Source organism: Pan paniscus, chromosome 8 (genome assembly GCF_029289425.2).
Source record: "Pan paniscus chromosome 8, NHGRI_mPanPan1-v2.0_pri, whole genome shotgun sequence".
Lineage (NCBI taxonomy): Eukaryota > Metazoa > Chordata > Mammalia > Primates > Hominidae > Pan > Pan paniscus.
Genome location: NC_073257.2, coordinates 43,576,280 through 43,588,910, shown reverse-complemented (window position 1 = coordinate 43,588,910; position 12,631 = coordinate 43,576,280). Strand labels below are relative to the sequence as shown.

Here is a 12,631-nt window from a genome sequence, read left to right as displayed (position 1 = left end):
AAAGCATAAAGGTTTGACGTGACCTGCCTCCTTTTAAAAAAAAGCTCAACATCATAAAATATTTAAAAACAATGACTTTTTTGGCAATTCTTTAATAGTACACATGTGACAACAGTTTCTACCATGGTCTTCGTCCATGACAATACATTTATTGTTGTTTTATCAATATCTCCACATCCTATGAATTACATTTTTTTTTGAGACGAAGTCTTGCTCGTCCCCTAGGCTGGAGTGTGATGGTGTGATCTCAGCTCATTGTAACCTCCGCCTCCCAGGTTCAAGCGATTCTCCTGCCTCAGCCTCTTGAGTAGCTGGGATTACAGGCACCTGCCACCATGCCTGGCTAATTTTTGTATTTTTAGTAGAGACGGGGTTTCACCATCTTGGCCAGGCTGGTCTTGAACTCCTGACCTCAGGTGATCTGCCTGCCTTGGCCTCCCAAAGTGCTGGGATTACAGGCATTAGCCACCATGCCCGGCTGAGTTACATTTCTAATAGCTATTTAGATTTCTGCTAATCACCCAAATGCTTAACCAGAAAGTGGATGGTTTGTTTAGATTTGAGGGATTCTGTAGTAGAGAGGGAAGAGAAAGGGGGTAACATTTATCAAGTGCCCACTTTGTGCCATGTTCTTTACATGTATTTTTCCACTTTAACTCCATTTTGCAAATGAGCAAATTGGGCTTTAAAGGTTTAAAAAAACCGAAGTCATAAGTCGAGTTGGCAATAGAAACTGGATTTGATTACAGGTCTGGCTGTCTGACTGTCTCATCATCCTGGTCTTAGAAATCTTCATGGCTTTTATTTGTGAGGTAAGATCAGTGAACTCAGAATTAGGAGGTTTGAGTACCGGCTTCACCTCTTCTATAGTTTGGATGTTTGTCCCCTCTGATATGGTTTGGCTGTGTCCCCACCCAAATCTCATCTTGAATTGTAATACTCGTAATTTCCACATGTCTAAGGAGAGACCCAGTGGGAGGTGATTGGATCATGGGGCAGTTCCCCCATGCTGTTCTCATGATAGTGAGTGAGTTCTCACAAGATCTGATGGTTTTATAAGGGGCTCTCCCCTCCTCACTCCTCATGCTTTCTCTTGCCTGCCACCATGTAAGACGTGCCTGCTTCCTTTTGCCATGATTGTAAGTTTCCTGAGGCCTCTCCAGCTACATGGAACTGTGAATCAATTCAACCTTTTTTCTTTATAAATTAACCAGTTTCTGGTATTTCTTTATAGCAGTGTGAGAACAGACTAATACACTCTCCAAATCTCATGTTAAAATTTGATCCCCATGTTTGAGGTGAGACCTAATGGGAGGTGTTTGAGTTATGGGCGCAGATCCCTCATGAATGTCTTGGCACCCTCCTTGCTCTGTTCGTTTCCACCAAGAGCTGTTAAAAAGAGCGTGGCACCTCCTCCCCTCTTGCTTCCTCTCTTGCTATGTGATCTCTGCACATGCAGCTCTCCCTTTTGCCTCCAGCCATTAGTGGAAACAGCCTGAGGCCCTCACCAGAAGCCAAATGGATGCTGGAACTATATGCCTTCTGTACAGCCTGCAGAACCATGAGCCAAAGAAGGCTTTTTTTCTTTATAAATCACCCAGCCTGACGTATTTATAGCAACACTAAATGGACTGAGACAACCTCTGTCACTAACAACCTTGAACAAGTTATTTAACACCACTGAGCTTGAGTTTCCTCATCTGTAATATGGAGATAAAACCTGCTTTACCAACCATTTGGTGTTGTGGTGAGAATAATAAGCTAGGGAGTTTCCAAATGATTTCATAGGTATGAAAACCAATAGAACTTTCAGAGATGTTTAATTCAAGCAAAACACAACAATAACAACAATAAAGATTAAATGAGATGATTTGGACATATTTTATGGTATTTTACTTCCTAGCATTGCTCTACAAACTTACTAAAAGTAATGTTGGTCCGATTTGTAAGTTCCAAACACTGTGGTATTCCAAGCTGTCTCACTGTGCATTTAATACCTCAGTGTAGTAGATATGTCCTGGCAACATATCAAGTACCTGTTTTCACTTGCCAGAAGCAATCATTAGTTTCTATACCATAGCAAATAGGTCTGAACTCTGATAGACACTGAAGAAATGTTTGTAGCCAATGAGACTACTAACTAGCGATATGGCTTATTGGATTAGAGTTGATATTAACATTCTCAGAACAATTTTTCTTACATTTTTGAAGTTTTAGAACACACCTGAGGAATAAAGACATTTCGTACAACTGTTTTTACAAAACTGCTTTTCAAAAATGTTTGCAAGTTTCTGAACAAGTTTTATAGGTTACAATATGGTGAGTACTGAAAGACAGTTATGAGCTATTAATATCAACTTACAAATGCTTCAAATATATGTATACAAGACGTAAGAAGTTTGGGGAACTCAATAAATTGTAAGGATAGTGCTGTGAATGAAGTGACAGTGAGCCTGAGAAATGTTAAAGTCATTTTCCTAGCCTTACACAAAACCTTTACCCAGTTAAAGCTCTAAGTCTTTTCTACATGGGACACCAACTAACGAGTAGAGGAGCAGTATTACGCTTCAGATACACAGATACGGATCAAGGAGAGTGCACCCATTTGGGCTTGGATTCCTGAGTGCGTGCAACTCTTCTGCATCTGCCAACTCGGTACATCCCAAAGAGGGTTCCCCAGTCCTCAAGTGCTGATTTCTTTTTTTTTTTTTTTTTTCTTTTTCTTTTTTTGAGATGGAGTCTCACTCTGTCGCCCAGGCTGGAGTATAGTGGCGCGATCTTGGCTCACTGCAAGCTCCGCCTCCCGGATTCACACCATTCTCTTGCCTCAGCCTCCCGAGTAGCTGGGACTACAGGCACCTGCCACCACACCCGGCTAATTTTTTGTATTTTTAGTAGAGACAGGGTTTCACTGTGTTAGCCAGGATGGTCTCGATCTCCTGACCTCGTGATCCACCCACCTCGGTCTCCCAAAGCGTTGGGATTACAGGCGTGAGCCACCGCGCCTGGCCTCAAGCGCTGATTTCAGTGTGTCTCCCAGTGCCCACACTGTGCCTGCTTTCTATATCTGGTAGATGGGTAGCTGCAATTGGGGCCAGGTCAAGTGAAGTGTAAGGGGCAGTAGACATGGAAAACAAAGAAAACATACAACAGAGATTGCAAAAATCTGGACCTCTTGACAAGTTTGGTTCATAAATGTGTTTTCTGTAGCCTGCATAGCCTGCGTAATGTTTTTTATTTTAATTATTATTAATTTTACAGACAGGGTCTCACTCTGTCACCCAAGATGAAGTACAGTGGCCTTATCATAACTCACAGTAGCCTTGAACTGCTAGGCTCAAGCGACCCTCCCACCTCAGCCTCCTGAGTTACTGGAATTACAGGTGCAAGTCATGATGCCTGGCTCTTTTGTTTTTCAAGCATAAATTGCTTGTTAACAAGTATTATTTTAACTAGTAACTGATATAATTTGTTGTTAAATAATTTAATGCACAAATCCATATTTCCACATTCTCTTGGAAACTGGCAACTTTGGTCCTGCTCTTGCATGTGGCAGTAACCAGCTAGAGCTAAGTAGAAGCTGCCTCTATTAGATGGGAGGCTGTGCTTTTACATTATAGGTTGTAACCTATAACACCCCTGGCTGTTGTTTTTCTTTGAACAGAATTTAGAGGAAGGTTTAAATGTTACTTATACCACCATCTGTGTTAAAATTGGAAATAGCAAATTGATTGGATGACATATTTCAATATAAGTGAGAGATGGTATTAATTTTCTAGGACTACATAAGCAAGTACTACAAACTGGGTGGCTTTAAATAACAGAAATTTATTCTCTTATAGTTCTAAAGGCTAGAAATCTAAAGTCAAGGTGCTGGCAGGACCATGTTCCCTCAGAGGCTCATGGGGAGGATTCTGCCTTGCCTCTTCTGGCTTCTGGTAGCCCCAGGCATTCCTTGCCTTGTGGTAGCATGATGCCAATCTGATTCCATCTTATGAGTGTCTTCCCTCTGTGTCTGTCTACATCCAAATTTTCCTCCTCTTGTGAGGATACCAGTACATTGGATTAGGGCACACCCTAACCTGGTATGAACTCATTTTAACCTGATTATATCTGCAAAGACCCTAATCTGGTATGAACTCATTTTAACCTGATTATATCTGCAGAGACCCTATTTCCAAATAAGGTCATATTCACAGGTACTGGGGGTTAGGACTTCAACATATCATTTTGGGGTCATAATTCAACCCATAACCGATGGCATATTTCTTTGTAGAGTGCAGAGTAATGGTTAAGGGCAGGGTTCCTTGAGGCAGAGTGCTGCATTCAACTTCACAACTTATTTGCTATGTGATCTTGGGTAAGCTGATTACCCACTGCCTCAGTGCTCTCATCTATGCAATGGGATAGTGGCACAATCCTGTAAGGTTATTATAGGATTGCAGTAAGGACAAAATAAGTTAACATATGTAAAGCACTTAGTACATTGCCTGGCACATACTATATGCTCAATAAACTGAACTATTGTTATTATTAGCTCTTATTCATATGTAATTTAAATGTATACAAGGAGTACCAGTGCCAAAAACTATTATTTAAGATAGCATTATGAAACCATGGAAAAACCAGGGATAGTAGGTAGAATTGTTGTGTGAAAAAATAAAAAGAGAGAGACTAGAATTTTAATAAGTTTTTTTTTAATGCATACAACTGTAATACTTTAAAAATGTTACCCTGCTCACTCTTTTAGATTACCTGCCTGGCCCCTATATGCACTTGAAGCTAACTGAAGACCCAAAGAACTTCAAACCCAGAAGCTTAGATATTGCCTGTTGGGTTGCTGAGCACAATGGCCTGTAGGTAATAATGAAGAAAGTTACTCCAGGGAGAGTGTCCAAGGAACACTGACTTCTAAGCCTTCCTACTTGTCTCCTTGGGAGCACGTTATTACCCTCTACCTTCTCCTTATAAATCTTTAGATTAAAATTATCCTGGTCCCCAGTCTCTGGGTCAGAGATTGAGACTGAATAATTCTTTGAATTTAAATTATACGTTTCCTCCCAAGGGAACAAATATTTTGAGATATATTATTTCATTTTTCCACATAGACTTTACATAAAATAATTACACAACTTGATCTTTATTAAAAATCTGAGAGCTCTGATAGAGAAGGTGTAAAGAATTGGCAAGAATGTCTGACGTACCTGGAAGAAAACTGTTCAGTAGGTTAGTGGCTATTGGGTTTTTCGTACTATAGAGTATACATACACTTCATTCTCAAAGATACTGCTACCTTGAAGACGTGAATATTCAACTAAAGTCAAAGTATTTGACCTAAATGGTGAAAGGGACACATGCAAACGTTATTTCTGATTTGCAATTTTATTGGAATAAAAGAAGTTAGGGTATTTAATTTGGGGCAAAAAAAAAGTGTTATTTCTGTTGTTCAAGTATTAGTAATTGGAACATTTAGATTCAATGATGTGTTCATCAGGACTGCTTCAGTTGCAAATGAAAGAAAGCCAGCTCAAACCAGTTTATGAAAATAAAGGAAACTTAATTGTTTCTGTAACTATGGTTTCCAGAGGTGCATCTGGCTTCAGGCATGGTTTCAGCCAAAAACTCAAATGATCTCATTTGGACTCCTTTTCCTCTGCTGGTTTCATTATTTGTCATTTTTCAGACAGGCATGGTCAGTAAGATGACCACTAGCAGCTCAAGATGGTTGTCCATCCAATTTAGCAATCTCAACAGAAAGAGAACCTGTCACACCAAATGTCTACCTACCTGCCTCAGAGAAGATGTGGATTGACTGTCTTTGACCTCATGTGTCACTGTGGCCTGGGAATGGGGTAAACGGGTGGGCCAGCCTTGGTATGTTTTCCCAGTGCTCCAGTAGAGGGGCATAGCCCAGTGACTGCAAGCCCCGTGAGGGTCTCACAGAGTAGGAGAGGCTTTCTCCAAAGGAACCAGAAGAAAAATGGGAATGTGTGCTTAGCAAAACAAAACTGTCCTGACTTCAAACCATTAAAAATGGTATGTGAAATCATTCAGATGGCAGTTTCTGGTTTTAGGAAAGAACCATTTGCTTTTTTTTTTTTTTTTTTTTTTTTTTTGACTGAGTTTCTCTCTGTCGCCAGGCTGGAGTGCAGTGGCATGATCTCGGCTTACTACGACCTCCGCCTCCTGGATTCAAGCTTTTCCCCTGCCTCAGCCTCCTGAGTAACTGGGACTACAGGCACTCACCACCATGCCCAGCTAATTTTTGTGTGTGTGTGTATTTTAGTAGAGGTGGGGTTTCACCATGTTGGTCAGGAGGGTCTTGAGAGGTGACAATGTGCCAGCAGCCCTCGCTTGCTCTCGGCACCTCCTCAGGCCATGGCGTCCACTCTGGCCACGCTTGAGGAGCCCTTCAGCCCACTGCTGCACTGTGGGAGCCCCTCTCTGGGCTGGCTGAGGCCAGAGCCGGCTCCCTCTGCTTGTGGGGAGATGTGGAGGGAGATGCGCGGGTGGGAACCAGGGCTGCGCACTGCACTTGCAGGCCAGTGTGAGTTCCAGGTGAGCCCAGGAGTGTTGGCCCTGGGCAGTGAGGGGCTTAGCACCTGGGTCAACAGCTGCGGAGGGTGCACCGCGTCCCCCAACACTGCCAGCCCGCCCACGCCGTGCTTGAATTCTTGCCGGGTCTCAGCCACCTTCCCACCGGGCAGGGCTCGGGACCTGCAACCCGCCATGCCTGAGCCCCGCACTCCCCCCCCCACCTCCCCCCAACCAAATGGGCTCCCGCCAGGCCTGAGCCTCCCCTACGGGCACCGCCCCCTGCTCTGCGGCACCTGCTCCCATCAACTGCCCAAGGGCTGAGGAGTGTGGGCGCGGGACTGGCCGCAGCTCTGCCTGCGGCCTTGGCGAGGGATCCACTAGGCAAAGCCAGCTGGGCTCCTGAGTCAGTTGGGGACTTGGAGAACTTTTATGTCTAGCTTGGGGTTTGTAAATGCACCAATTAGCACTCTGTGTCTAGCTAAAGGTTTGTAAATGCACCAATCAGTGCTCTGTGTCTAGCTAATCTGGTGGGGACTTGGAGAACTTTTATGTCTAGCTGGAGGATTGTAAATGCACCAATCAGCACTCTGTGTCTAGCTCAGGGATTGTAAACACACCAATCAGCACCCTGTCAAAATGGATCAGTCAGCTCTCTGTAAAATGGACCAATCATCAGGATGTGGGTGAGGCCAGATAAGGGAATAAAAGCAGGCTACCCCAGCCAGCAGCGGCAACTCGCTCGCATCCCCTTCCGTACTTTGTTTGTGAAAGCTTTGTTCTTTCACTCTTTGCAATAAATCTTGCTGCTGCTCACTCTTTGGGTCCACACTGCCTTTATGAGCTGTAACAATCACCACGAAGATCTGCAGCTTCACTTCTGAGGCCAGCGAGACCACGAACCCACCAGGAGGAATGAACAACTCCAGACACACCGCCTTAAGAGCTGTAACACTCACTGCGAAGGTCTGCAGCTTCACTCCTGAAACCAGCCAGACCACGAACCCACCAGAAGGAAGTCCGAACACGTCTGAACATCAGAAGGAACAAACTCCGGACACACGACCTGTAAGAACTGTAACACTCACTGCGAGGGTCCATGGCTTCATCTTGAAGTCAGTGAGACCAAGAACCCACCAATTTCAGACACAGTCTTGATTTGCCGATCTTGTGATCTGCCCACCTTGGCCTCCCAAAGTGCTGGGATTGCAGGCATAAGCCACTGTGCCTGGCCACCACCTGCTTTCTTCTATTAAAATCTTAGCATAAAACAAAGGAAATAGAAACAAAAATTCCAACTCTTTTTGTCAGAGGTAGATCTCATCAGTTACCTTAAACCATAAAATCTGAAACAGAAAGCATATGATACAGTAACTTAGTACCAGAAGGGCAAAACCCAAAGCACCTGCAGAGGAGATGACAGTGATATCAGGAGGTTGAAGGAGGAAGGGAGGCATGGTGCTAAAAACAGATGATCAGCTGAAAGTCTGTAAAAGGACCAGCTGAACTCCCAGGTCTTCACCTCACTCCAGCTGGACAGCAATGTTCCCCAACTCCATGAGATGAGGGGTTTGTTCTCTGAAAAAATTGGAACTACAGAGAATCTAGACCAGGACTCGGGGACAGTGGAGGGTAGAGTTAACTGAATGTCTGGTCTGATCTTAGAGCAGCAGGAAAAACAAATGTCAAAAAAAAGTGCTTTGAATAAGAACAAATAAGACTTTTAAATATCAGTACTCAAATTGATAGCAGGGTTTGCAGAATGTTTGCTTTTTTTTTTTTTTGTCCAAACGTTGTGATTTGAAGTGACAAAGTTTGGGTCCTATTCTCTTTGAATGTTTGGCCCTTATATTTATATTTATAAACAAGTGTACCACTGGATCATGATAAATAACAAAGTTTCAATGTAGAGTATTAGTTTTTGTCTTCCCTTTCGTCAGTGAAGAAGACAGAATCCTGAATGTTATTTTCTTCTGAAAGTTAGAGGAGACATCAAAAGTTGAAATTTAGCAGGCATATTTTTCAGATTTTAATTACTAGAAAAAATATTATTTTTAGGATTCAATGACTATTATTGACTATGTAACTAATAAATGTTATTATGGTACTTTTAGATTAAAAGTCTATTCCAAATTGCATTTTGATTTTTCAGATGTTCTAAATTCTAGTGTGTAAATATTATAAAAGTATTGACATTTTGAAGTGGGTGGAGTTCCGTCCCCTCTCTTTGGATTAGCTTCTAAAACTTAATGAAATAGAAAGTAAGTGTCTTTTCCCACTGAAAAAAGGTTACATTTTATTCCTTATTGTACTGAGACCCAAATAAAATAGACAAATCAGAAATAAGAGTGCCAGAATTTTTTCTTGCCAATGTAACTTCTTAGAATTATGCTGAATTGCTTTTGCTGTAAAAACTGGACCAACTAGTCTATTATGGATATTTTGTAGAGAATTTCTGTACTTTTTTTTGGCTCAGTGAGGTCAAGAATTTTAAGTTAGAATTAAAAAACTGGAAGGCATCCTCTTATTCATTTCGCAAATGAAAGAACTGAAGTCCTGAGAAGTCATGATTTATCCAGGATCACACAATTAATAGTGAAGGTTGGATGAAATAAGAGCCTCCTGGCCATCAGTTCAGTGATCTTTGTAAAAGACCCTTCGGGTTTATTTTCACCATCACTTTACGTGCAATGTCTGTAATTTACTGCATTAGGCCAGTTAGCACATTATAAGTTTGCGTTTAATCTGCTAAAACTAAGGGAACATCTAGGATTAGGAATACTGACAGTGACAAAAATAATGGATGGCAGGAAGCATATTGAAGAATCTTTAGCTAGGGTGGGAAATGTTCCTTCATTAGCTTCTGATCCTGCTGTCTGGGAGGAACTTCTTTGTTTATTGTTCTCAGGACCTGATTCTGCCTTCTGGAAGTTTCTTCCTTGCCCATTTTCCTCCAAGGTCATATATATGTGGACATTGGGGAACATGCCCTTTGTGGAGACTATATAGCCTTTGTTTCCTTCTTTCTGTTCTTGCAATTCAGGGAGCTTGAGCATTGTTTTAAGGGTCAAACAGTCAAAGGCTTATAGGTATCACTTGTGGGGGTTTTGGCAATGCCATTCCTCCAAAACTGAGATGGCTTTTGACCTATCTTGTAGTTAATAACATGTGCTAGCATTGGAGTGACTGTGTGGATCAGGCTGGCAAGGCAGCCTTGGCTGAAATCTCTTGTCTTGGCACGTTAAGTAATAATACTCTCTTCTACTCTGAAAACTACCCCAGTTTAGACAACGTGTGTTATGGTCACTCTAGTCAATAAGCACACCAAAAATTCCCAAGTCTAATATATTTCTTTGTTTCCTTATTTTTATTCTCTTCTCTCTCAACTTACCGGAGACTCTTGTATGGCCATCGGAAAATTAACCTACTTAACTTGATTTACAACAAGGCTGAGTCCCTCTGTTTGCCTAAGAAAATACAATGGGCCAGTTTTTTTCAGTCTTCTTTTTTACCATGTGAATTCCAGAAGCAGTCAGCGCTTATAATCCTAGGAGCTCCCCAAATTTCTGAATTTTCTATTTCCATTCATTTCTGCCCTCAAATCTGTCAGTGCTTGCCTGTGCACATTTCTTATTTATAATCTTTGATAAGTGCAACAAGTAGTACTTTGTTGTTTTTTTTTTTTTCCACTCTGTCGCTCAGGCTGGAGTGCAGTGGCACAATCTTGGCTCACTGCAACCTCTGCCTTCCGGGTTCAAGTGATTCTCCTGTATCAGCCTCCCCAGTAGCTGGAACTACAGGCACCCGCCACCACACCTGGCTAATTTTTGTATTTTTAGTAGAGATGGGGTTTCACCATATTGGCCAGGCTAGTCTCGAACTCTTGACTTTGTGATCCACTCGCCTCGGCCTCCCAAAGTGCTGGGATTACAGATGTGAGCGACTGCGCCTAGCCGTACTTTGTTATTCTAATATTGTTCATCTCTTTTCTCCATAGACGTGGGCTTGGTAGACACTTGTTCTGCTTTTGAAGTTGTATCAGGCATGTTTAAAAATTGAGCTATAACTTACATACAGTAAACTCACAGCTCTTGTGTTGAGTTCAGCGAGTTTTGACAATTATGTACATCCGTGTAACTACTACCCAAAATATGATATCAGACATTCCATTGCCCAAGATGGATGTCCATTTCTAGTTAATTGCCTACTTTAAACCTCTGGAGGCAACCACTTTTTCACTTCAATCACCAAAGATTAGTTTTGGCAAGCAGTATTTTTAGTAAGTGTTTTATGACTGTGTGACATAAGTACCTTTCTATCCTTTTCTCAGTTTCTTCATCTCCTGCTGTTTGGCTGCTAAGCAGTCACCATATGTTTTAGTTTTTTTAATGTCAGCATCCCCCTCAAAAATACCATTTTTCTTGTATTAGGGAAAGCCAGCTATTATAAATGTACCCAAATTGTATAACAGCTTAAATCCAGTTAAAGTGCATTTATTGCTAATGAAGCAGTGCATTGAAGGCATTCTTGATCATTTGGTGACCTTCCATAATGTGGGCCTTGGAGTCCTCTAGCAGCTGGGGAAAGAGCATGAACATACCTTACCTGCTGCTTCTGAGGAACCTTAACCTGGAAGTTGGCATTCAGTCATTCTCACTGACATTCTATTGGGGAGAACTACTCACAAGGCCACATGTGATACAAGGTTGGAAAGGCTTGGAAAGGGAAAATTTTGACTGGGCAACCACTTCCCAGTGACAGCTCCCACACTGTGAAGGGGATAGCAAATTTTGGACAGGTTAATGCGATAACTTTTATTTTGTTTTAATAACATAATACTATATTGCATCTCTTTTTTGTCTTCATGTTATTTCTTTGTCTTTGTATTATACATTCTTTTATACTTTCTGGATAAACATTTTCAGTATTTGAAACTTTAAAAAATAGTATTCTTATCTCTGTAGTAGAAATGTTCAAAGCAAAAGCAAGTAATCTTCCCCAGATTATTCGGTGAAATTAAAATTAGTTCTGGGCATCAACAGATATAATCTAACTCTTAAAAGACAAAGCTGCCCAGTATCACCATTTCTGTTCAATATTGTGTCAGAGATCCTAGCCAGCAGAGTAAGTCAGGGTCGGGGGTGAGGGGTGGGGGACAACTACAAGAAAAGATGTAGGAATGGAAAAGGAGAAAAACACTGTCATTACTGGCAAATGACTTAATTGTCTATATAGAAAGCTCCTAGGACTCAACAGCTAAATTCTTAAAATTAGAGAGTTGAGCAAAGTTTTTAAATGTAAAGTCAATATAGGGAACCCAATTGCGTTTCTATAGACGAGCAGCAACAACAAAACAGAAAATTTAAAAACCACTTTATTTTGAAATAATTAACATCCTACATAGCCGTAGTATATTTATCAAAACTAAGAAATTAACATTTATATACTAATATTAACTAAACTACAGCTTTTATTTTGATTTTTCCAGTTTTTCTACTGATACTTTCTTTTCATTGCAGGATCTAACCCAGGATACCACATTGCATTCAATAGCCATATCTCTTAACCAATTTAAGGCAGTTTCTTGATCTTTTCTTGTCTTTCAGGGATTTGATACTTTTGAAGAATAGTGGTCAAGTCTTTTGTAGAAAGGATATCAATTTGAGTTTGGTGTTTTCTCATTATTATATCACATCATGTCAGGCAGTAAATGTTATCAATATTGAAACCCACCCAATTATCCCATAGATAGTTTTTTGGATAAACAGAAATTGACCATTCTGGTCTTAAAGCTGGAAACTTATATTTATTTTATCTGAGTTCCTTTCTCAGGAAATGACCTTCAGGCCTCTCAAAATAAGTATCAAAGAACTGAATCTCACCAGATCACCACATCCAAACAAGGAAATGCCACACACCTCATTCATCATGATTGCCTCCTTGCCTCTCCAGAGTTCCTATTTTCTCACACATTGTTACATTTCTTCCCTGGTATGTAAGCCCCTAGTTTTAGTCGGTCAGGGAGATGGATTTTAGACTGAGCTCCCATCTCCTCGGCTACAGCACCTGATTAAAGCCTTCTTCCTTGGCAACACTC

The 12,631-nt window shown here is 41.3% G+C and overlaps 1 protein-coding gene across 9 annotated transcripts in view; it reads left to right on the top strand.

Moving 5' to 3' along the window:
• ZNF438 (zinc finger protein 438) overlaps positions 1 to 12,631 on the top strand; it is a 190,844-nt gene that overhangs the window by 98,756 nt on the left and 79,457 nt on the right. For 3 of the 9 annotated variants that reach the window (XM_055092584.2, XM_063607307.1, XM_063607308.1), the window contains one exon: positions 4,751 to 4,860. The exons of the other annotated variants lie outside the window; for them this stretch is intronic. The gene's annotated coding sequence lies outside the window, so the exon portion shown is untranslated. The remainder of the gene's footprint in view (positions 1 to 4,750; positions 4,861 to 12,631) is intronic. 9 annotated transcript variants of the gene reach the window in all.